General features: G+C 46.4%; 1 long non-coding RNA gene across 1 annotated transcript; it reads left to right on the forward strand.

Moving 5' to 3' along the window:
- The first annotated feature begins 9,341 nt into the window (after positions 1-9,341).
- LOC138528256 (uncharacterized) lies at positions 9,342-10,071 on the forward strand. Its single transcript, XR_011284106.1, has 2 exons — positions 9,342-9,572; positions 9,683-10,071. It is a non-coding gene; the product is annotated as an uncharacterized lncRNA (long non-coding RNA).
- Positions 10,072-23,745: the final 13,674 nt, after the last annotated feature.

Genomic DNA, 23,745 nt, shown 5'->3' on the forward strand with positions numbered 1-23,745 from the left:
AATGATGTGCAGCCACTTCTTCTTCATCCCCTTCATCATCACCAGGTGGTTGCAGTTCAATGTCAGGGGTCAGGGGCATGTTGCATCGGATCCACATGACGTGCAGCATGACACATGCCATGATCATTTTGGCCACCTTCTCATGCCTCTAGAGGAGTGCCCCACCGTGGGGCTAAGGCAGCTAAACCATGCACTTAACAGGCCGAAGATCTGCTGAATGACCACACGGGTACGGGCGTGGGATCGATAGTAGTACTCCTCGTGCCTGTTCTGTGGGTTATCGGGCAGAAGTGAGGAGCCACGTCATCAAGGGATAGCCACTGTCACCTGCATGGGTGCCAAAAAAAAAAAGGTATATGTCAGTCGATTCATGATGGACAGCTGTACTAGTCACACATGCCGGCAGATTATCGTTGGCCACATGCACATGTCCCTGGTTGTATGCATGCCATTTTTATGCCCTCAATGTGTCCTGTGCCATGGAATAATGGTGTGGGTTGCATCTTCAAGATGATACATGGTGTGCTCTGCCGTCTTGTTGCTCATGCATTGTGTACGCATACAGCTGTGTCCGTGTCCATTTAGTGATGTGTAGCGTTCTGTAGGATTTTTTGATGGGGATCGCTGGCAGTAGGCTCTGCAATGTTAGGCATTCTGCGCTGATTTTTCCAATGGTGACATGCAGCATTCCTGTGGTTGATCCGGGATATCAGGCACAACAATGTGTGATGATTTTGCTGGCGTCGCATACCATCTGCACCTTGTTGGAGTGGTATTGCTTGCGATTGCGGTACACCACCTCCATGGCATGCAGGGCCACCAACTCCACGTGGGTGCAGTCAAGGGCACCTATACAATTTGGCATGCCTGCCAGTGCATGGAGGCCACTTTTTGTTTCAAGAATCTCCTGGGGAGTCCGTAGTAGGGATATGTATTCCGTTGTGTGCTTGAGGAGGGCATCCAGCACTTCCTTCAGGATGCAAGTGAATAAGGGTGGTGATATGCCATGCATGTGCCCCACTGTGTGCTGGTAGGTGGCTGTGGAAAGGAAGTGGAGCACCAACACTACCTTCAGTAGAGTGGGGATGACGGTGCATATTTCAATGAGGCTGACAATGTCGTTGTGTATCATGTCCACAATGGTGTTCCGGTCCAGACGGTACAGGCTGTGGTTCTGCTCCGGGGTTTGGTTGAAAGGACTGGCTCTGATGTTTGGGATTGGGGGCTGCCTGCGTGGTTACGCTGGCTGCACTGGTGGGCATGCTGGGCCTGTCTCACCCTCCTTCTCCTGCTGCGTCTCCTCTGTGGTGCCTGCTGTTGCTGTTGTTGCTGATGTTGCAATGCAAGCATGTCCTCCAGCTGATGTATTGATGCTACTATTGGATTAATCTTGGTGTGGAAAGGGGTGTGGTGTGTGCTCCTTTTGTACAGGCCCAGACTCCATAGCCTCCACCTGTGCTGATGGTGTGCACCTGTGGCAGTTGGGAACACTGCACATAGCATTTTACGGTTGGTCCGCGATGCCGGTATTTACGGCATGCCAGTATCCTCTTTTAGCGCCTTCATGATGCCGGTATTTGCATGACCGCCTGACTTGTGCTGTCCTCCAGTTTACGGCATGCCGGTATTGCCAGCATGGAGAGTCGCGTGCCCGCGCTCATGCCGCTATTAGATGCACCGTTATTTACGGTGCCGCTAATAGCGGGTTGGCAGGTCGGAATAGCCCGGAGCGGTAAGCGATGCCGGTAATCCTTTACCGGCATCGTTATTCCCTTACCTCCAACCTCGGAAGGACCCCCATTGACATGTGGAAATTCTGCTGCCCCTAGAGTAGAGCGCCAAGCAGCAGTATCAACCAAACAATTTACATTTGTCCCTGAATTTTACACTGGAGATACGGACCAGCCTGGTCCAGCGGGAGCAAAGCAGCAGACAGCACGACAGGGTCCCTCTAGCAATGTCATTGTGGTCCATATGAGATATGCATATCCTGGTAACCCCGGTAAGGAGGCATTGGAGGAGGAGGAGGGGGTAGGGGCGGAGGATTAAAACTGGAACTGCCATCGGACAATGATGAAATCATTTCTGTTGGGAGTGGGACCATATTGCTGTGGTCTGGCACGTTTTGTAGGGCACTGCTGGATGAGGTGGCCGGTCTGTTTATAGTAACTGCAAAAAGGTTGCCCAGGTTGAGGCTGCTGGGCGGGCAAAAATGGGTGTGCATAAGTCTGTTGAGGCTGGTAGCTTCGGGCAAAAGGAGGGGGTTGTCGAATGCATTGCTGGCGTGCGAAACCCGGGCATCCCCGGTTACCTGAAGCAGTTTTTTGTTGAGCATGCTGTATTTGTAACAGGTGTCCCCAGTTGTCTGAAGCAGTTTTTTGTTGAGCATGCTGTATTTGTAATGCCATTTGCTCTTGCCATGTTGTCATAAAAGTGTTGTGCAGCTTTCCGTGCTTTTACAATTGATTCAGCTTGCCACCCAATCTGCACGTTTTGAATGTTGTTTGAAATTTCTGGGTGGAGACCATTAACAAAATGAGATACAAGGGCAGGTTGTGCTTTATCTCCAGCATTAGCAATGCTTGAGAACTTGGTACAACAGTCTTGTACCCTGGACAGGTAGTGAGAGGGGGATTCAGACGTGTTTTGCTTACATGCAGCAATCTTGCTCTAGTCAGATTTGACAGGGTATTTCTGCTTGATGAGGGTGGTCCGTGCTTCCACGCTAGCGGTGATGGCAGTAGGTTGTCAGGCCATTGGAGTTTATCCATGATTTGTTTGTATAGCGTGTCTTTTAGAACAGTCCTCAGTCGCCGTTTAAGGTCACCAATGGTGGGATGATAACAGTCGATTACTGTGGTCAAGTGTTCCAGGAATGCAGATGGATTGTCAGGCAGAGTGGGGAATTGTTGAGCCATATGGTATAACTCAGTGGAGCTCCATGGAGTGTATATCCTCATTGGGGGATGTGCAACATCTGCTTGGGCATAAGTGCCCATGGGCAGGAGTGAAGTGTCAGTGACATTTGGCCTGGAGTCAGGGAGGGTGGTGTGGGCGACACTGGGGCCGTAGGCATCAATAGGAATCAGGGAAGGTGGGTCAGTAAGGGAAGAGGCATAAGTCAATGTCCTGTCTAGAGAGGCGAGGCCTTGGTGTCGGTGAAAATTATTTCAACATTTCAATGTATATTGTTACGGATAGAGTCAGACATGCGCCTGTAGGATGGCGTGGCAGCCGGGTCTGTCGTTGGTGCATTGGAGTAAATGTAGATTGAGGAGGGATGTTCCTGGATGGGAGCGAGTCGTGGGTGGTGAGTAGGGCCAGGTGGGAGGCATTGAGAGAGTAAAATTATTGCACCTCCACGTGTGTGGTGTGCAAAGTGTGTAGCTATATAGGGGTACTAGTGTGAGTGTCGCAAAAGAGGGAGACAAAGAGAATACTTTTAGACCCATCTAGACATACACCAAATCACTAATACAAACCAGCGCAATGTACTTCGAAAACACAGTGTCCACATTAGAAAATACTAGGTGCACCAGGCGAGAGAGGCGAACAAGGGGGCAATGGTATTCCCCAGTAAGGTGAGCCTGCAGACAAAATTCAAGAGGCGTCTGAGTAAATGGAGGGAGCATGTGGTAATGGCATACCACTGAAACAGCTTGGAGAGAGATACACTGACAAGCCACAGAGATGAGTGAAACCACAAGGCAGACCTTACAATACCTTACCCTTAGTTCCGGTGGCGTCATGCAGAAACCGTAGATAAAATAACTCAGAAAAGATTATGCACACCCTGTGCCCTGCAACGACAACGGCACGAACGGGCACAAACTCATACAAATAGAGGCAGCACTGTACATACATGTGAGGCATAGGACGAAAGAGCAAAAACAAAGACGGCGTACATGCAATGACAATTAAATGTAGGGACAGTGACAATATGCACACAATGGTGCACGGTCTCCGGGTGCGATCACTGGTCGCAGTGCTGGTGGCAACTGTGGCACTGTGGGTCTTGTTTGTGCTAACGGTGTTTCCGGCACCGCAACTTGTAGTGAGGCGGTCTGGAAAAGGGTGCAAGTACAGTCCGACGGGCACTGCTATTTCCAGACCACCACACTTGTAATGAGGCCCACTGTGTTACCAGGGTTTCTACCCTAATTTTATGTTGGGTTCTTCTGCCTGCACTCCGCACTCGCCTTTCACCTTCCTTATATTAATCTGTAACATGTTACTGATGCCAGCAAATTCGTTTCTGTGTATTTTGCAATGGCTGCTGTCTTTAGTTTTATGCGTTTTCCCCTCTTTTCTTGGATACTCAAATCTGCTTGTTTTTGCAATCGCGGGCTGCTTTTATTTTTATGCATTTCCTACTTTTTCTGGAAAGTCAAATCTGATTATTTTTTAATTTTTTTTATTTTTATTTCATTTAGTTTATACAAACTTTTTGAAAAGGATTCACGACCCTTCCTTACAAAGTGTTATAGAGGCAAAAGAGAAACAAGGCATCGCTCGAACCTCTGCATTACTGAAACATTCAGCCCTTAGCGAAGATCCGCCTCACACAAAACCACAGGGATCCTTCTAACGATTCGATATTGTCTCTGAACGTGCTGATTTCTTCTGTATGGCTTTCCATTGGGTAGGTTTCATAATTGTCCTATTCAGCCTTCTCTGCCCCTCTAACACATCCGATTCCCAATTTATACCCGCCCATCTCGGTTCAGCATGTTAACATATTTTCTAGTTTTTGTATAAAGTTTGTCAAGCCAAAGACATCTTTTTCTCTAGGGTTGACAAATTTCAGCCACAGCTCTTCTCCGCACAAAGTAGAGTATTGTTTAACTATTTGTCACAAATGCAGGGTTCTCATATCTTTCAATCCAGCACAGTAAAGCGTAAGATGTTTTAAAGTCTCATGATGGTTATTGCAAAAACGGCAGCCTAATATCACTGCAGATTTTCAAAGTCTCAGGGCACGACTTACTCTTGGATGAAAAAGGTTAAGTTTAAATTTCATGCGCATTTTCCCATGTCTAGCATTGGCTGTTTTCACCAGATAGTGCAGCAGCTTTTTCTGATTTTTCCATTCAATCGCCGCATCTTTCATAAGCTTATGGTGGTTTCTATCGTCAACTGTTGAGCACCAATCTCGTTCCCATAGATTTTTTTTACATAATTCAGATTATTTTTCAGTATTTCCCAGGCAGGGCCCAGCACAACAAGATGATTTCCGCATGCATTCGCCCATTTTATTAATAGGGTTTCCAGATTTCCTTTCAATGCATCTAGTAATATCTCAAACTGGGGTGTACAGTCATCTATGATTATTTTCCTGTATACAGACAGCATGTTCCACAGCAATCGAGCATTCATGGATACCAGATTGAGTTCATATCGCAAGCACGCACTGGATATTCCCTTTTGTAGCTGCAGGACACGCCTCCAGAACTGATTTTCTAGTTGGGACCATAGATTCGAAGTTACTCCTAGTGCACTTTCAGCACCATAAATTAATGTTGGCACAACTTTTTGATTATAGTGGGCTAAGACAGGCTACACAGAGAATTTCCCAAACTTTTTATGTATGATCACTCCCTGACATGCCAGTTGTTTGCATTTTTGTTTAGCGTTCTCAGCCCAAGGGGCGTCATTTATGTTGCTGTTTCAGACTTTGCAGGATTAATTCTTAGATTGTTTTTAGCACATACCCTTCAAGGGCTGTTAACTTCCTTGTTAGACCAATTGGTGTAAGATCAAGTAGCGCAATGTCGTCCGCAATTAACATCCGATTCACACTCATACAATTGATTTTAGGTGGGTGGGAAGTTACAGCTCCTATGGATTCTCCAATGTCAGACAGAAACAGGCCAAACAGGATGGCTGCCAACGGGCAGCCCTGCTTTACACCCTGGTTTGTCTTGATTGGCTCACTGAGGGTTCCACCGGAGTCCAGCCTGATCTTAATTTGGTGTCCGTGTGCAGTTCTTTAATAGGATGTAATACATTTTCTGGACATTTCCATTTCCTCATTTTGTCCCAGAGCATTTTGCGATCAATTGTGTCGAATGCGCTAGACAGGTCGACAAACGCTATATAGATTTTTCTGTTCTGTCGGATAGCTTCCATCTTTAGGAAATTTAGAATTGCCAAATTTATGCCACATCCAACACCTTTGACAAATCCTGCTTGCCGTGGATCGTATCGCTTTGATTCTTCAATCCATTTTAAAAGTTGGCCTTGGAGCTGTGTAGTAAAAATTTGCCCCACCACATTCAGCAGTGCTATAGGACGATAATTCCTAGGGTCATTACGTTTGCCTTTTTTTAAAATTTGGTACGACAATAGCGCTCCGCCAAGAGGAAGGAATTTTTTGCTTCTGCAAGACTCATGTAAATAAAATATAGCAGAAATTTTCCCATAGTTCAGGCTGTTGTTTTTAACAGTTGATTTGTTAGCCCGTCGGGTCCCGGGGCTCTTGATGTACTCAGTCTCACAATGTTTCTGTAGATGTCTTCTTTGTCAATTTTAATTGACCATTCGCTTTCCGGATCTGATGGCTTATTGAGATTTGTGTCTTTGTTACAGAATGTTTCCGAGTAGTATTCTACCCATATTTTTTCAGACACCATGTTTTTTATAACAGCCCTTTGGGGTGTCGAGATGTTATTCAAATAGTCCCAAAAGGCGCTTGTTTTTTTTTTTGCTAGAGTTTCCATCATCAATTCCGCATCTCGTTGCAGCATAACATGTCTATGGCTGATCAACCAGTTTTCATAGGTTTGTTTTAGTTGTTTTTCCATGCTTCCACAGTTTGAATCCACGCTTTTTTTGAGCTTTCTTAAGGCTTTGTTCAGCTCTTTTTTCTTGGAGGCAAGCTCTTCGTCCCATGCATGTACTTTTATGTACATGCATGGGCCTCGACCGCGCAGTTTGTTTGTCCCAGTACGCCTCTAGGAGGGTAGTATATTCAATTTTCTCTGCGTCTGGTTTATTCTCCATTGATTTTAACAACGATTTTACATTGGTTATATTAAGCCGCAAACGATTGCGGCCAGGTCCCACGACTAGGTCCCTACATGGGATAACTGCTGTTCCTTTTGTTTGATGTGCATTCAGGTAAATATTTAGCACACAGTGGTCGCTTGACTCCATTTCAATGATTTTTAGGAGCTTGACCTCATGTCTCAGTCTTTCAGTTACAAACATATAGTCGATGGTTGATCTTAGCTGGTTTCTTCGCCAAGTGAAGTGCGCTGGGATATCTCTAGGAGTTTCTCCATTCAGCATCTTTAGATTCCATGCTTTCATTTCGTGCAACCAAGACACGGCCGCTGGGCCACCATGGGTCTTCTTATCATCATGGTAGTTTCTGATCTTATTTTGCAGGCAGTTTGTGTTAAGATCTCTGCAAATCAAAATGTTTACCTCCTTCTCATTGTCTTTGATGTTGCAGATCGTTTCCGAGATTGACTCAATAAAGTGTTTGAGTTGCATTGCAGCATGTTGCCAGTAAATATTTACCAGCATCAGCAGATTCTCTGCTTTCAATGGCTGCGTCGGAAATATAATCTTAGTAACTTGTATATATGGAGACACATTGGTAGCGGATAGAATGCGTGCACCACTTTTAGTTTTGACAAGGGTAAGCATCCCCGACATGGGACGTCCTTCGGTCCACTTAATTGCTTGGTTAAAAGCGATCTCAAAGCCATCCGCAATTGGCATCTTCATTAACCACGTCTCTTGCAGACATGGAATATCTATGTCCTCTAGTTCATTTGGCATGGCTCCAAAAAGATGCATATGTCCTCCTGTGTTCCAAAAGGCAATGCATATGTTTCCCGGTTCGCCGGCCTTTAAGCATTAGCTTTCTTTTGGCCTATTGGTGGTTTTGGCGACCCAGGTCCATCATGATCTTCGTGTTTAAAGAGGAGACAGAGCTATAGTGTAGATGCCACACATATAAAGAGCTCCCATTGGGAGAGCCACAAAAGGACCAGTCGTGGTTAAAATGATAAACATCAGATTTAATAGAATTATGACCTAAAAAGTGATTAAATAGTGTGGTCCACAGTACATACAATTCATAAACATTTAAACATATATCAAACAGTCGTTACGTGATAAGCTAGAATTAGCTAATTGACAGTGTATCAAAAACAGGGATACACTCAACATCAAGAGGTACGCTTTACAGAAAGTGCAACGTACTCTACAGTAATTAGAATCAGTACGTCAAAAAACTTAATAACTCTGGTGCCAGTACAGAGTATTAGCTCGACATGTTTCAGTTCCTACAGTTATTATGGAACATTCATCAGGAGATATACAGGTGACCACGTAACCAAGACAACATTTAAAAACGAAATGATGACATTTGAAGTATTCGTAGCATCTGCAAAGTAAAGAAGAAAAAAAGCGCAAAACATGAGCTTCAAATTAGCCATTATTGTTGACCTCTATAACTAAAAATGTAGATGTTGGCCTGTCAAAGCTCTGGACACAGAAAAACTTGACTAATTGTAACACCGAATTTGTGGTGTACCTGATCACTTGTAAATGTGGACTGCACTATGTAGGGAAAACAACCCGCAAAGCCAAAACTCGTATCATGGAACACCGGAGCTGTCTCAAGAACAGAACTGAAAATGCCCCCATGGTGAAACATTTCAATCTTCTGAAGCATCATCACGAGGATTTCAAATGGACTATATTGTTATCACTTAAAGGATCTAACTATGCCACCCGGGAGAAAAAATTGCTTTATATGGAACAAAAGATGATATATACTCTGCAGAGTGACATCAGGGGTCTTAACGAATCTATTGAATGGTACAACATATAATCGTTTACATTCACTTGATCCCTTACCATCGTTTTTTGTAGACTGTGTGCTACCTAGTGTACTAATTCCTTGTCCGGTCTGAGCCATTCCATGATGGCTGCCATGACTAACCACATTGCTCTACATCTCTTTTCTCTTCCAACATAGTTGTAGGACTACTGTATTTCCCTGACTACCACTCGCACATCGGTCGCCCAGTCCTGCTGCACTGCTGCCCGCATAACAGACGGCACTCTCCGTACTATCCACACAGCACTAGCGCTGGCGGCAGGATTATATCCTGGGGCTGTCGGATTTGGTCACGACTGACACTCTTACTGCCAACTTGAAGGTATTGCCTGTGGGGTAGTTGTTTACTTTTGAGTGTTACTAGCCGCCTTCTGTCTCCTATAAACACACGAGATTAGAGACTATACCTTGAACTAACCCTTTTAGGTTCTAGTCACCGACTTCTTCTCAACTTCTGGAATTATATGGGGCACACTGTGGATAATTCGTTTTGTCTCTCAGCACTGGGTTTCTCTCACCCGGACACCTTTTCATATGTTTTTTATGCGATACTAGTTTCGCTATTTGCTAAGCCTAAGCACATATCCTGCTTTTTTAGTGAGCTACTACTCAGCGCTCATTTGGATGTTTTTTCTATATCCTAGGTAGAGACGACCCTCAGTTCTACACCGCCTACTACCTTTCGAGTAGAGAGCACCCACAGGCATCAGTGGAGGTATTTATTTCCCTCTATTTAGATGCCTTGGTTCATGTATTTTGAACATGCAACAATAATGGCTAATTTGAAGCTCATGTTTTGCGCTTTTTTTGTTCTTTACTTTGCAGATGCTACGAATACTTCAAATGTCATCATTTCGTTTTTAAATGTTGTCTTGGTTACGTGGTCACCTGTATATCTCCTGATGAATGTTCCATAATAACTGTAGGAACTGAAACATGTCGAGCTAATACTCTGTACTGGCACCAGAGTTATTAAGTTTTTTGACATACTGATTCTAATTACTGTAGAGTACGTTGCACTTTCTGTAAAGCGTACCTCTTGATGTTGAGTGTATCCCTGTTTTTGATACACTGTCAATTAGCTAATTCTAGCTTATCACGTAACGACTGTTTGATATATGTTTAAATGTTTATGAATTGTATGTACTGTGGACCACACTATTTAATCACTTTTTAGGTCATAATTCTATTAAATCTGATGTTTATCATTTTAACCACGACTGGTCCTTTTGTGGCTCTCCCAATGGGAGCTCTTTATATGTGTGGCATCTACACTATAGCTCTGTCTCCTCTTTAAACACAGATCTTTGTCCTCCCGGACTTAGACAGAGTATACGTTGCTAACCTATCTTAGTTAAACGTATACCGGGTTTCCTCCCCATTTAAGTTGTCCATCATGATCTTCACCAGAGAAAGAGGAATTCTTCCGAGTTACAGTATCAGCCTTGGCAATCGTGATTCGAATCAGATCCTTTTCAGGAGCCACTCTATCACTATTGAACTGTTTATTAGATGAGACAATCTTGCATTTAGAGTTGCTTTCTCTAGCTTGGTGTATGGCTCTGTTACATGTTGCAGATCGGTATTCTGACGATGAGGCACATTTCTTGGGCTGATCATGCCCCTTTGTTTTCCAGATTTCATTAATGTCAAACCCTAAGTAATTCAGGATATTGCAGATGTTCAATAAGGAGTTGCAAATGATTTTTGAAGCTATATGAAGAATTACACAATCGTTTTTGTTTTCATCTTCAAATTCCACAATTTGAATATCTTCAGAAACCACATTTCTTAATTGTGGAATGTGGTGGAATAGCATCATCACGTTTTTCCTGTTTAATATCAGGCCATCCTTTTCTTTCTCTATTCGCTCCAGTCTTAAAAGGTATTTCCCCAATTGTTTGTCACTTAGGGCTTGACGGCTTGTGTCTTTGCTAGCTGGTAGATCGACCTTTGTATTTATCTGAGTTGCCTCAATTTTAAATTTGTAAGAGTCAAATTTTATCTTTTTCTTCGGCGAAGGACATTTGTTTGTTTGTTGAAGGTGTGGCTCAGATTTATTTGATTCAGTATTCCTTGTCTCTGGTCCTACATTAGGAAATGCTTTGGTCATCCCAGCATCCGTTAGTGCTCTTTTTGCCTCGAGAGCAAGAAATTCTTGCTCACATTTTCTCAAGTCCAGGTTATGAGATACACTCTCCAATTCGAGACCTTCGTGGTTCTTAGCAGCCGCAATTAGAGCTCTTTTAGCCTCTAACGTAATGAACTTGACTGGCGGCTCCGCTACAAGATAAGGAACAGTGGCGTCCTGATTTCTAGGTTCCATGGTGACACATCTTCGACTTCGGGATACAGCTTCCTCGCTTACTAAGCAAGGATACTTTGTGGTTGTGGGATCACAGGGTGGAGGGAGCGTCCCAATTATTTCAACATCTGTAATCAACCTCCCTTCACTCCTAGGCGGGCAGGGGTCTATATTTATTAGTGCACTTGCAGACTGAGGATCTCCCTTCAGTTCAGTGTCTGGGATCTCAGTCCAGCCGCTTTTATCACTTTCACTGTTTTTGTATGTCGAGAGATCTAACAGATCTTCAGGGGAACTGTCATCCTCCGCTACAGTAGTTTTTTCTACAGCATTTCCATTTTTTTGCTCATCAGATGCAAATCTCGTTTGGTTACAAGAACCAGTACTGGCTTTTTCTCCGCATATTTTATTGGAGGTTGTGGTAATGCTGAAACCTTTGATGCTCCTTAGAAAGGGTCACACATTTGATCTTTTTTGAGGTTTTCTTTTTCTCATGTTTTTAGATTTTTTTCTCTACAATTGAGTTCTGTAAGATATTTTTTTTTACGACCTCTGCTTTATTTTGGTTGAAAATTGGGAACACTTCTTCCGAAGTTGGCACAGCTTTTTCACTCAGATTAACTTGGATGCATAATTCATCCCTGACTGGGCCTATGTTACAATGGCCCTGTCTCTCCAAGTAGCTTTCAGGGCCTGGAGAGTTTGCAGAAGATAAAGATGGGTTCACCATAGCAACATCAGAGGAAATTATATTCCTAGCGCCTACAGTGGGTACCGAAGGAGATTGTTGAAGGTGGAGTATCCTATTTCTTTTCACAATCGGTGGTACTCCCATTGTTGTTACTGGTGCCCCCCCTGTCCTCTGCATCTCCACTGAGGCAGTCATTTATTCTGTTTCGATCAGCTCTACTTAGTCGTTTCGTTTTCTGTTTGCATGACTGAGGTTGCTCTTTGGTGAGTGAGCCCGTGGCTAATACAACTCCACTACTCTTAGCCAGTGTACTTGAATCCATGACCATATTCAAATCTGATGCCGCTGTTTGGTCTTTTAGGTTAGGATGGTTTTTGACGGCTACCAGCTCAAAACTGGCTATAAGGCTCTCTTCATCCCCTTTGGTCGCCTGGTCCGAGGTTATGGGCTTCAAATTTTGCGATTTCAACAGGACAATTGCTTCTGGAGCAACTTCAGCAAACAAGCGCTTATCAGACGCGCTATTTTTGGTGTGCTCCAGAATTATCCTCACATTCGCCTCAGATTTCAAATGTTCACCTGAAAGGACTTGTTTATTCGTTATCAATTCTTGCTCAATATTTACCATTTTTGTATTCAACATGGCTAATAGAGTTGTCTGATCTTTGATATTCTCATTCAGTTGTTCATATAATTTCATGTATGGTAACATAGATATGGTGTATGCAGCCATTATCAATGTATTTAGATCTTTGGTAATCTGTTTTGAAAGTTCTTGCGCCAAGTTTTGTGTTTGGTATGTTTTTTTGTACTTTGGCCGAGGTAGCTGGGATTTTTTCTTCCAGAAGTTCCTGTTCTTTATTGATAATTCAGCTGTATTGAAGACAACTGGTGACAGGGACAAGTAATGATCAACTGTTTTGTCATCCTGAACAACCAGTTGTGCTTTCTTCACATGTCTTTTTTGCGAATCGGTTACATGATCTTCGGTTATCGATTCTAGTCTTTTCCTTTTCGCCATAGGTTGTGGCCACAGATTTGGATTCTCTTCATATGCGCATTCTTCATTTTGTAGTTGTGGTGCCTTCTTTAGCTTAGTCGCTTGAACACGCAGAACAGATTCTTGTAAATTTTCGTCCACTGATGTTTCACCCATGTTGGCGAAAATTTTGGTGACTTCCCATTCTTGCATTTATGTCGATCAGGTCTTTCAAGACCTTACCAACTGCTGCGATCGAGCTGCGTCGGTGTGGGCTCACAGCACTACTAGGAAGCTTGTCTGGTAAGATTTTCGAACAAGTCCAGACAGCACTGTGCAGTGCATTTGTTTCCTCGTCAACCGTTGATTTTTCCCTCATTAGGTTGGAGGCAACATCAGCTTCACATGAGGGGTTGCTGGCTCTTTAATAAGAGACAACATTTTCTTGTTCCACGCATCGTGGTTCTCTTTGAGTTGGGGGGATGTTTTGGCAGATATGCATATCCTTACATGCAGCCGAGGCCTCTAAGCCGACGTGCTCGAAGTCAGAGTCACCAACACTCCTCTTATTGGAGTCCTTGGCACACAACACCACGCGTGATGCCAGAGACTGCAAGGTCTTAACAATAGGTAAGACGACTGTTTTGTCTTGGGCAAAACTTGTAACAGTTTGATTTGTGGTTGCGTTCCGCTGACTCTCTACATGGCCAGCGGTAAGACGGCTGGCGGGAGGGTCAGTGGATAATGCTTCCAAATCCGCGGCATAACCCATACACACAGATAAGTTCTTTCCATCAGGGTTATCGCCGTCAGGTATTTTCATTATAGGGGGTGACGTCATCACAGAAAATACTGGGGAGCTGCTGACCTGGCAGTCAAAAAAGATGTCAGAATTTATGGAGGAAATAGAGGCGCAAGTCCTTTTTCGGGACCCACGGCAACTTACCAGAAGGGCTGCATGGGGCTGGATCACTTCTTTGCCTCTGGCAGCCAAACATCGGCATTGCCGCTGTGTGAGCGGATGTGCTCCCCGTCTTCTCCAGTATGGTGGCAGTGTAAAACCTCATCATTCAAATCAAGCCCCAAGGTGCTGGGACCCAACAAGTCCATTATACCCACAGTTCCACGGGGCAAGTTTTCACTGTGCAGACAAGCAGACAAGCAGCAAGGGGGCCCCACGCTGCGCACGCCGCGCACCCCAAGCAACACTGTCAACACTCCTGCGCACTCCGCGCCGCTCCACGACGGAGGCAGGGGTTTTGATGGCAAATTCTGACTTTCTGAAACAACGAGGTAGTTGGAGCACAAAATCCACAGAGTCTTTCCCGCACTGTCAACACTCCTGATTATTTTTGTAATTGCTGGCTGTTTATTCTTATGCTTTCCCGTTGTTACTTGGAAAGTCAAATCTGCTTGTTTTTTTGCAATTGCTAGCTGGCTGTGTTTATATATTGGCCTCCCCCTCTTATACCTCATTCTAGTTTCTTCTGTCCTTATTACTCGCCTCAAGTTGTTGTGCTGGCTGCTGCATGTATTGTTGCATTGCTGTGTGGTTAGTTGAGTTGTGCTCTGCAGTTCCTCCCTCTGTCCCTTCCTTCTCTCCTCAATCTCCGCTATCTTCTCTAATTGCTATTCTATCACCTATCCTATCCCTCCGCCAAAGTCTGGAACGACAAAGTTCAAGAAGGATCTCCTGGTCTACAACCCAGGCCTGCCCGTCGCTGACACCTATGTCAATGCTTCATCCAGGGGTGTTACTAGGTCTGGAAAAGATTGGGAGCTATCCTAATTTTCGGACTGTCGGGACTGGGGGCTAGCTAGCCTTTTTGGTTGTAACCCCTGAGCTTCTATCCGGGGCTACAACCAAAAAACCTGGGGCTATAGTCCCCTCATCCCCCCTAGCAACACCTCTGGCTTCTTCCAGGAAGACTTTCACTGACATCCTCTTTGTCGTTCCTTCTCCAGACATGTGGATTCCCCATATGGCCTCTGCGCTCTCCTCTTTCTCATCCTCTCCCATTAATGGTGGTACCCGCTGGGAGGTACTCTTGCCATCTTTCCTGTCTTCTGAAGTCATCATTAATGCCTACCTAAATGGCACTGTCATGGCCCAGGGCTCTCAGCCCAACCTCCTCCTTCTTGATAGGCATCTCCCGTCTCTCATCAACTTCCTCCCCTCTCCTACCACTCCTCCTTCTGGCATCCCTCTGGCCCCTCTGCCACCTCTGATGGGTGTACCACACTCCTATGCCCCTCCTCAAAAGACCTTCAAAAGTGGCAATCTGCTACACGTAGCTACCCTCAACTCTCACTCAGCCGTGACATCTGCCACCACCTTCAAGACCTAGACCTGACTGAGACGTGGTTCACTGCCAGCTCTGTCACAAGTTTTGACACTCTCATCCATAAGGGCTTCAAGATCCTCTCTAAACCCAGGCCTAACTGGCCAGGGGGTGGAGTGGCCCTGATCTTCCCAGAGTGGGTCCTTGCTACTATCATACCTACTCAGGCTTACTCCTCTTTTGAATCCCTTGTCTGCAGGCTTGGTGTCTCTCCTGAACTCTCTCTGACTCTGGCCACCATCTACAGGCCGCCTGGCCAGGTCTCTGACTTCCTCTCTGAATGGTTTGACCTCACCTCGTCTCTCGTTGGCTCCTTCTCAAAGATTTTATTCCTGGGAGACTTCAGTATTCACCTTGACGCCCCCGATATGGCCTCTGGGCTCTTCGGCAACCTCTGTGACGCTCGTTCTCTCTCTCCATTCTCCAGTCCGGTCCGACGCACTCTCCCAGACACTCTGTGGTGCTCTCATCTCGTCAGACTTCCCCATCTGCAACCCTACCACTACTCCTCTCTCCTAGTTGGTTAATGCTCTCCTGTCCTCTCACCTGGACCTCCTAGATCCCCGGCTAAACCCCCTCCACACTGCCAGCCTCCTTCTCCTTCATTCGACCAATGAAGCGAGTGTCAGTTGCCGCTTTTGCAACCACCTTCACTCCCCCTCTTACTCCTGCCTCTGACTCTCACTCTGACACAGCCTTTACTAACCTTCAGCTCTCCACCTCTAACACTCTGGATTTCCTTGCCCCTGGTATGACTCCGACTTGGCCGCTCTGAAACACAAGTGCAAAGTAGCTGAGCGGAAGTGCCAGGCTTCAAGCACATCCTCTGACAAACTAGCCTGCCGCCTGTTCCAAAGGCAATATAGACTCCATATGCTCAAATAAGAGGGCTTATATCCAGGCCCGCCTCTCCCCAGCCTCTAACAACGCAGCTGAATCAAAATCTGCAAGGAACTCGACAACCCTACTGCAAGTCTTCACTTCTCCCCTGACTTCCCAGGCCCTCTGCACTTCTCTGGCACCTCACTTAATTTCTAAAACACAGTACATCCTCTCCTCACTCTCCTCTGCTCCACATCCTTCTCCCTCACCTTCTCTTGGGCCTACCCTGGCCCCCCTCGTCGCTCCCCTCCTGCTCCCCTCTTTTTCTCCCATGACAAATGATGAGGTTTCCAGACAAGTCTGCTCTAAGAAAGTCTCATCCAAACAGGTTCTCCCCTGCTCCTCCAGAACTCTCAAGGACAACATTGTCTCCCTTGCTTCAGCCCTAGCTGATTTCTGCAATAATTCCTTTGCCACTGGGCCCTTCCCCTCACTCCTCAAGCACTCCCTTGTGCATCCTCTACTATAGCTGGCCATTTCCCAACTTATCGACCATACTGAATCTTTTGGCTGCCTCCACGACCACCAGTCTGGCTTCAGAGCTGCTAGAAGCATGGAAACTGCTCTCCTGAAAACCCTGAAGACTTGCTCTCTAATCTTGATTCCAGCCCTCCTGCTGTTCTCATCCTTCTTAATCTTTTCTCTGATACGGTCAATCATGGCACCTTGATAAATCGACTCTGTGACACTCAAGGTATCACGGACCTGGCTCTGGACTGGTTAACCTCCTTCCTCTCAGACCGACCTTCACAGGGTCAACTGGGCCGTTTTCTCTTCTCCATTTCGCTCTCCAATTGTGGTGTCCCTCAGGGCTCTATCCTCTCACCCTGAGTTTTCAATATCTACCTGGCCCTCTAGCCCGTTTGATCTTCACCTTCTCCCCCAACTTACAGTGTTGTGAGGATGACACACAGCTCTCCTTCAAGCTAACCTCATCTGCCTCCTCCTCTTCCTCTGTCATTCCTGACTGCCTTTCTGCTATTCAGGAATGATGCACTACTAATGAGCTCTGCCTTAATGCCAGTAAGACAGAGATCCTTCTCATTGGGACCCCTGCTCCCTCTTTCCTTCCCACACTCTGGCCACCCTCCATGGGCCCCCTCACCTCACCACCCTGTGAGGCAAAAAACCTTGTCATCTTCGACTCTTCTCTCTCCTCACATCACGGACCTGGCCAAGAAGGCCCACTTTCAGCTGCTCATACTCAGAGGCATTCTCCCTTTCCTTACCTTCCCCCAGAAACTCAATGTCTCCAGAGCTCTGGTTCTCTCCAGGCTGGACTACTGCAACAGCCTCAATTTGCCTAACTCCTCCCTTCGCCCCCTTCAACAAATCCAGAATAGGACTGCAAGACTTATCCTTGGCCTCAATACCAGGGACAGCATCTCTCCAGCCCTTAAATCTCTCCATTGGCTCACGGTTGCTGCAAGTATCAGGTTCAAGACCCTCTGCATCATCCACATGGCGTTCTGGGGCCCGGGACCTCGCTACATCAAATTCTCTCTCCCTAAATACTTCCCTGCAAGAGCCCTTTGGTCGTCTAGCTCTCACTCTCTATAGATCAGAGGCTTTTTGAAGCATAGAGTGGGGGGTAAATCTCTCTCCTCCGCCGGTGCCTCACTATAGAATGGCCTCCCTGCCCCTCTTAGACTTGCGCTGGATCTCCTTAGGTTCTGGAAGCTCCTCAAGACCTTCCTTTCGTCTTCTTCCTTCCCCCTCCCTCTCCCCTGCTAATGTCCCCGCCTGTCCTTGACTGCCGGCTGGGTTCCTTCAAAGTCTTACAGGGCACCAGACCCCCCCCTTTTCCAGTCTACCCCCTGCACTTGCTCGCCCCTGACCTAGCCTCCCCACCACCCTTTTACTGCACTTGCCCTTACAGGCCCCCCGCCTGCACTTTCCTGGCTGGGCCTGCAACCTTGGAGTCTTTCCACCCCCCTAACTCGCACTTAGCTCGTGGACCCCCCTGCCCTGCACTCTGTTTCCTCCTGGCCCTGTCAACCTGGCCTCATCTGGCGCTCCCTTCTTACAGCCCTTCTGCCCTGTTCCTGCACTTTCCCCTCTCCCCTGCACTTCTTGTTACTTCACTTGCACAATCTGAATCTCACAAGGCTTAGCAAGATCGTTACTTTGTTGTCCTCCCTCTTCCGCCAACATCCTGCCTTGTTCCGCCTCAAAAGACTTGTGTATAGGCGCATTGTAAAAAAAACAATAAATAAAAAAATACATAAATAAATCTTTTAATGGTTCTGTTTCTTCTCCTCACCTCCGTATCTATCCTAGAACTCTCCTTTGAGTAGAATAGGATCTTCTTCGTCTCAGTACTTGGTAAAGAGGCTCTATCTAGGTAGTTCCTGTTCTTCCTCATCTGAGTACTTTTAAAGGGGACTGAGTTCTCAACCCTACCAACATACATTCGGTGAGTCTGGTACAGAGGTGAAGTGGACAGGGGAGGAGTGTGTGTGGGATGGTGATGTTTTATCAGTATACCACTTTCCCTCAGATTAGTCATCGTTGTTTTCATGCAATGGGGCTCCCCTTAGTGAACACACAGATTCGTCACATGCCCTCCTTCCCTTTATGTTAGTGGCTTCCCCATCTGATGCTGATAATAGGGGTTCTGATCGTTCTACAGTCGATGGTGGGGTCATGGTTGAATTGTTCCCTTTTTATATTTTAGTTCTATTTGGGCAATTTGGGACATCCATTGGTCAAACTGTGGGACTGTGCTACATAGGATTAAATGGATAGGAAGTTCAGGAATTACTGCCACTATGACCAACGTATCTTCCCCAAGATGTTAATTGTTACAATTTGGGGGTATATCTTACAATGGCCATGGACACAGCTGACCTTCTCTTTTTCCAACCCCAGGGAAGTAGTTTGGATCTTATAGCACATCCCCTGCTTCCACTATCTAATTGGGCACAGATGTTCCTTTTGGGGTGGCATGGACTCTGTAGGAGGTTTTGTTCCCTGCGTATAGAAAGGTGTTCATATTTTTCCTCCTTTTATTTTTCTTCCATTTATGGAGATATTTCCCTGGCTTTTCTTCCCAATGTTATATTACTTCACTAGTCTGGACAGAGAGGATTTTAGCATAGGGGGTTAGCCCCTTGACTCCTTAACTTGCACATCCTGGCTGGGTTGTTTTAACAATGGTATGGTTGGAAAATCCATATTTGTCAAAGGGCAATGCCTCGCAAAGATGCCCAGATTCTCCACATGAGAAACATGGTCTGTCCCAGGTAGGAGATGGGGTCTAACTAATGGTATACCTTTAACTTCACATTCTGCTACTAGGGTCTCGGGAACTGAGTTCCAGCAGGAGGGATTTTAAGAGATTCATGTTTATCTGTTGGGAGGGACAGACTTGGTGCTTATCCTTGCAATGTGGGAATTATCCTGGTGTGGACGGGGTGGTCAGAGGCTATGTCTGGTCCTCTTGTTTTAATTCTGCCCTGTGATTGTATTTGGGCTCCTCAACATAGGGTAATGATGGTGCTAAAGAGTTAGGGGGGCTGAGATGTTCTCTGGTAGGTATCACAACTAGTGTCTGGAGAGTGGGCTGGGCATTCTCCTTTGATTGTTTGGACGTTTTAACCTTCTCAGGGTATGGAGGGGCATTCTCAGTCCCTCCAGGCTCTATATGGTTGTCACCTCGGGGTATTGTTATTGCCTTTTTAACGTCTAGGACTTCAGGAGTTTCTACTCCCTGGGGAAAGGGACATTCCAAAGCATATTCACCTTCGGCCTGGTCACAACCAAAGTTAGAATCTAACTCGGTCTTCCCTTTCACGTGGAAGAAAATGTTTTCTTGGATCCTACTCTCCCCAGGTTGATTCTCAGGGTTACCTTCTTCTTTCTCCCTAAGGATCGGGCTAGACGAAAAGTCCCATAGGTTTTCATGTATCAAGTTCCCCATCAACTCACCTCTTTTAATCTTAATTGGGCTTCATGAGAAGTTCAAGAGGAAAAACTTAATTTCCTCTCTACAGGACAGGAGGGCTAGTAATTTGCTCTCTCTCTCTTTCGGCCAATTCCTCCAAAAGGCATGATATAGATGACCAAATTAGTGGGGAGTTTTATCTGTAGGTCTAAAGTGATGATAATCTTGTCTCTGGCAGGAACCAGACACTCTCCGGGCCAAAAAAGATTATAGCTGTTCCCCTCTATGGTTTTTATCACCGGAAGAATGGCTTGGGAGGTTAACAGATGGAAGATGACCCCCATTCTAGGGTTTATATGGCTATGGGGTTCATGGTTATGGTTTTTCCATCGACGCAGACCTGGCATTCTTGACCCAATGAGATGGTGTTGATTGGTCTTGGTTTCTAGGGTAGATGTCATCCCAGTGGAAAAGACGACACAGGGAACAACCGTGGGGCTATAGATCATTCTGTCTAGCTTGTTGTTCATGTGGGCCACATCCCATACCTGACATCATATGTAAGGGTGTAGAGATAGGAGATTGACATGGGCAGGTCATGTTTTTTGGCATAAACCTTTCCCTGCCTCAAACAAACTAATGAAACTGTCAGAATGTCCAAGAAAGAAAACTTCCTCCATCCTGTGTCAAATCCTATTTCCGACCATTACTCTTGTAACTAAACTAATATGCCAGTGTTCTTGGTCCACGAGAATGGCTCCCCTCTCCAGGATGATGACTCACAGTTCCTGTGCTTCGAGTGATTGTTTCCTGAGGTTTTGGTTCCCTTCCCCAGGATATTAATATTTTCATCAAAAATTGCAAATCAAAGTTCTCAAATTGAGCAAAGTAAAGGTCCACAGTGAAAAAACACAAAGTTCCAAACAAGTACAAAATAAAGTTCCAACTCCTGTCGTTCACCACAGTTCAAGAGAATGGGCCTCATTACGACTTTGGGGGCAGCCATGGTGCTATTAGCACCATGGCTGCCTCCAAAATCGTGTCCGGGTCCGAATTCGAATGGGAATGTGGAAGGACCGGGCCCGGGTTCCCTGAATGGGGAAATACCGGGCCATTCTGACTTTGAAGGGCCTGGTATTTTCTCCTTCAGGGAACCCGGGCCCGGTCCTTCCCCATTCCGATTCGAGCCCATATATTCAATGGGAATGGGGAGGGAGCTAACAACGGGCCCATTAATTACGGGCCCGTTGTTAGCTCCCTGGTTCCTTCACGGGACCTGCGAGGGAACCACGTAATAGTGCAGAGTGGGTTTAACGGCGCCGGCACCATTAAACCATAAACCCATTCCGCACTAGTTGTAATGAGGGCCAATGTCTCCCTTCTATTGATGTCAGACAGGACTCACAAGCACCAGGGAGAATTACTCCCTTCCCCTGGCTTCTTAAGTGTTCCACAGTGTTGAGGATGATCCTCCTCTCTTGGTCTTTCACAAGTTTTCAATGCAACACCAAGGGGTATTCTTCTCTTCCTTGGTCTTTTCAAGTTTCACAATATTAAGAGGAACCCTCCTCTCTTGGCTTCTGTGATGAAACCAGTGGAGTCATCATTGATTTACCGGCCGTGAGCTCCTTCCATGTGGCCAGGACACGGCAGCCACTACCTGATCCTGACCCTGGGGTCGGCTTTTTTGAGGCAGGATCACATGGGAGGAGACAGCCTCTGAGGAGATTTCGTAGCTCCATCGGACAAGAACATGGTACCCCCCATTTTCCCTTGAAAATAACCTCCCTGTGTCCGGAACCCTTATGGCTTATTATCATGCAGCTACTCCTTTTTCTATGAAAAGCAGGGAACTTCCCTTTACAAGATCTATCAACCACCCTTCCAACCTTGTTCTACCATGCCAATGTGATGAAATCACCTTTTTCAATTCCACTTGTCAATCAATCAAAACTGACTTGCCATCAAAACCTTGAAAAAATGCTTATCCAAATTCCACTAGTCATTCATTTACAATGGACTTCTGTTCCCAGAATTCACTAAATACTGGGACGAAGAAGAAGAGGGATCGAGCAATATGGAGAAAATGAGCCTGCAAGCCTACCGAGCGCTCTAGTGTTTTCTGGTACACACCAGTGCCCAGGAAATTTAAGCAGCCCAAACAGAGAATGGAACACAGCTGCTGTGGCGACTGGCGAGAGAGAGTTGGATCTCTCCACGAGGAGTGGATAGCTCATTAGCCAGGACCGGCATGATGGAGCCAGGCTGCTCACCACCAGAGGAATAATGAGTTGCTGAGTCAAGAGATGCTGCGGGAATGGCAGGAGCCGGTGAAGAACTTCTGGGTGTTCGCAGATGAAGGAAAGCAGCATTTCACTTACCAGAGCCAAGAGGACAGCAGGCATGTTGAGTGGAAGCCGAGGTGGACCGGCAAATGAAGGAAAGGAGGCTGCGAGAAGGAAGCAGATGGGAATCCTTCACCGGCTGACCGCAACAGAAGATACCAGCGCCTATAGAAACCAATGACGCCTCCCAAAAGCAAAGGGGACACCAGGCCGTATCGGCGAAGACGCAGAGTGCGGAAAATTTAAAGTGACTAACCTGAGAGAGAGAAGAGAAATTAACATATTGAAAAAAGGGAACTTAATTCACAAACAAGGGGAGGCGTGGCTAGCAGCCATGGAGTGAGTCGGCATCCCCTGCAGCTCCTGCCTGATCCGTTACAGACCCACCCCTGAAGCCACTTTCACTTCACGTTGGCGGCTCGGACATGCTGCTAAGCCACATGAATAGCAGGTGACTTAGCCCGTATCCACTGTGGACTGCATTATCCAGCACTCCTGCAGTCTCAGGACCTGAAACGACAGACCCTGCAGGACGGCGCAAAACCAAGATGGCGCCCAGTGAATCGTAGTCACATGGACCAACATAGGCAGAAGTCAGGGAGGTGTGTAAACACACTTAAAACAGCAGGCGCGCTCCTTGGGGAACCTGTAGAGACACAGCCCGGCGGCACCAACAGATACGGAGGTGAGGTACCAGAGACACTGACTGCATTGCAGCATAAACAAGGTGAGAGAGCGGAGAGCAGCGACCTGCACCAACCCCCCCCCCCACAGCCCCCTCTGGTGGGATAAAATACAACCCTGAGGTGCACAAAGATTTGCCAGCATATGAACACAAAGGCAGAGGTCGCCCCAGCCGCCGCTCACCTAGACACCTCAGTGTGGCTGCGCATTAGACCAGGGCACACACAATGTAATAGCGAGGAGCCTGAGGTATTGGTACTGAAGCAGCACCCAAAAAACAGCAAGCTAAAGACCAAATGAAACGCAGGGGAACTGAAGCCTAGACTGTAGCCGGCGCTAGGCTGTCCAACATTTAGCAAAGGAAGACTCTCAAGACCCACTCTGGTGTCCAAACCGAGGCTCACCCCAAAGAAACCACATCATAATTAAATAAAAGAATGTGTCCTCCCCGGTGCCCTCGCAGTGCTAACATTATTGAATCTTTGTGCTGTCACATTAGAGAGCACAGACTAGTCTATAAAGGTCTGGCGTGGCCAGAAGGGAGGACCACCCAGCCAGACACACACTCCCATTGGTACACTGGCCACCCAACTGAGAATCAACCGCTGATCTTGGGAAGCGCACACAACTGGGGAAACGCCACACGCTACCCCCCTGCACACAAAGCTGTGGGACGCTCTGACCCACTGCCTGAAGCACCTCAGACATGCATCTCCGTTGGGAACCACACCATATACAGTGCCTGCCAGAAGAACCCAAGTGAACATTTGCATA

Source organism: Ambystoma mexicanum, chromosome 7q (genome assembly GCF_040938575.1).
Source record: "Ambystoma mexicanum isolate Mex_15411 chromosome 7q, UKY_AmexF1_1, whole genome shotgun sequence".
Lineage (NCBI taxonomy): Eukaryota > Metazoa > Chordata > Amphibia > Caudata > Ambystomatidae > Ambystoma > Ambystoma mexicanum.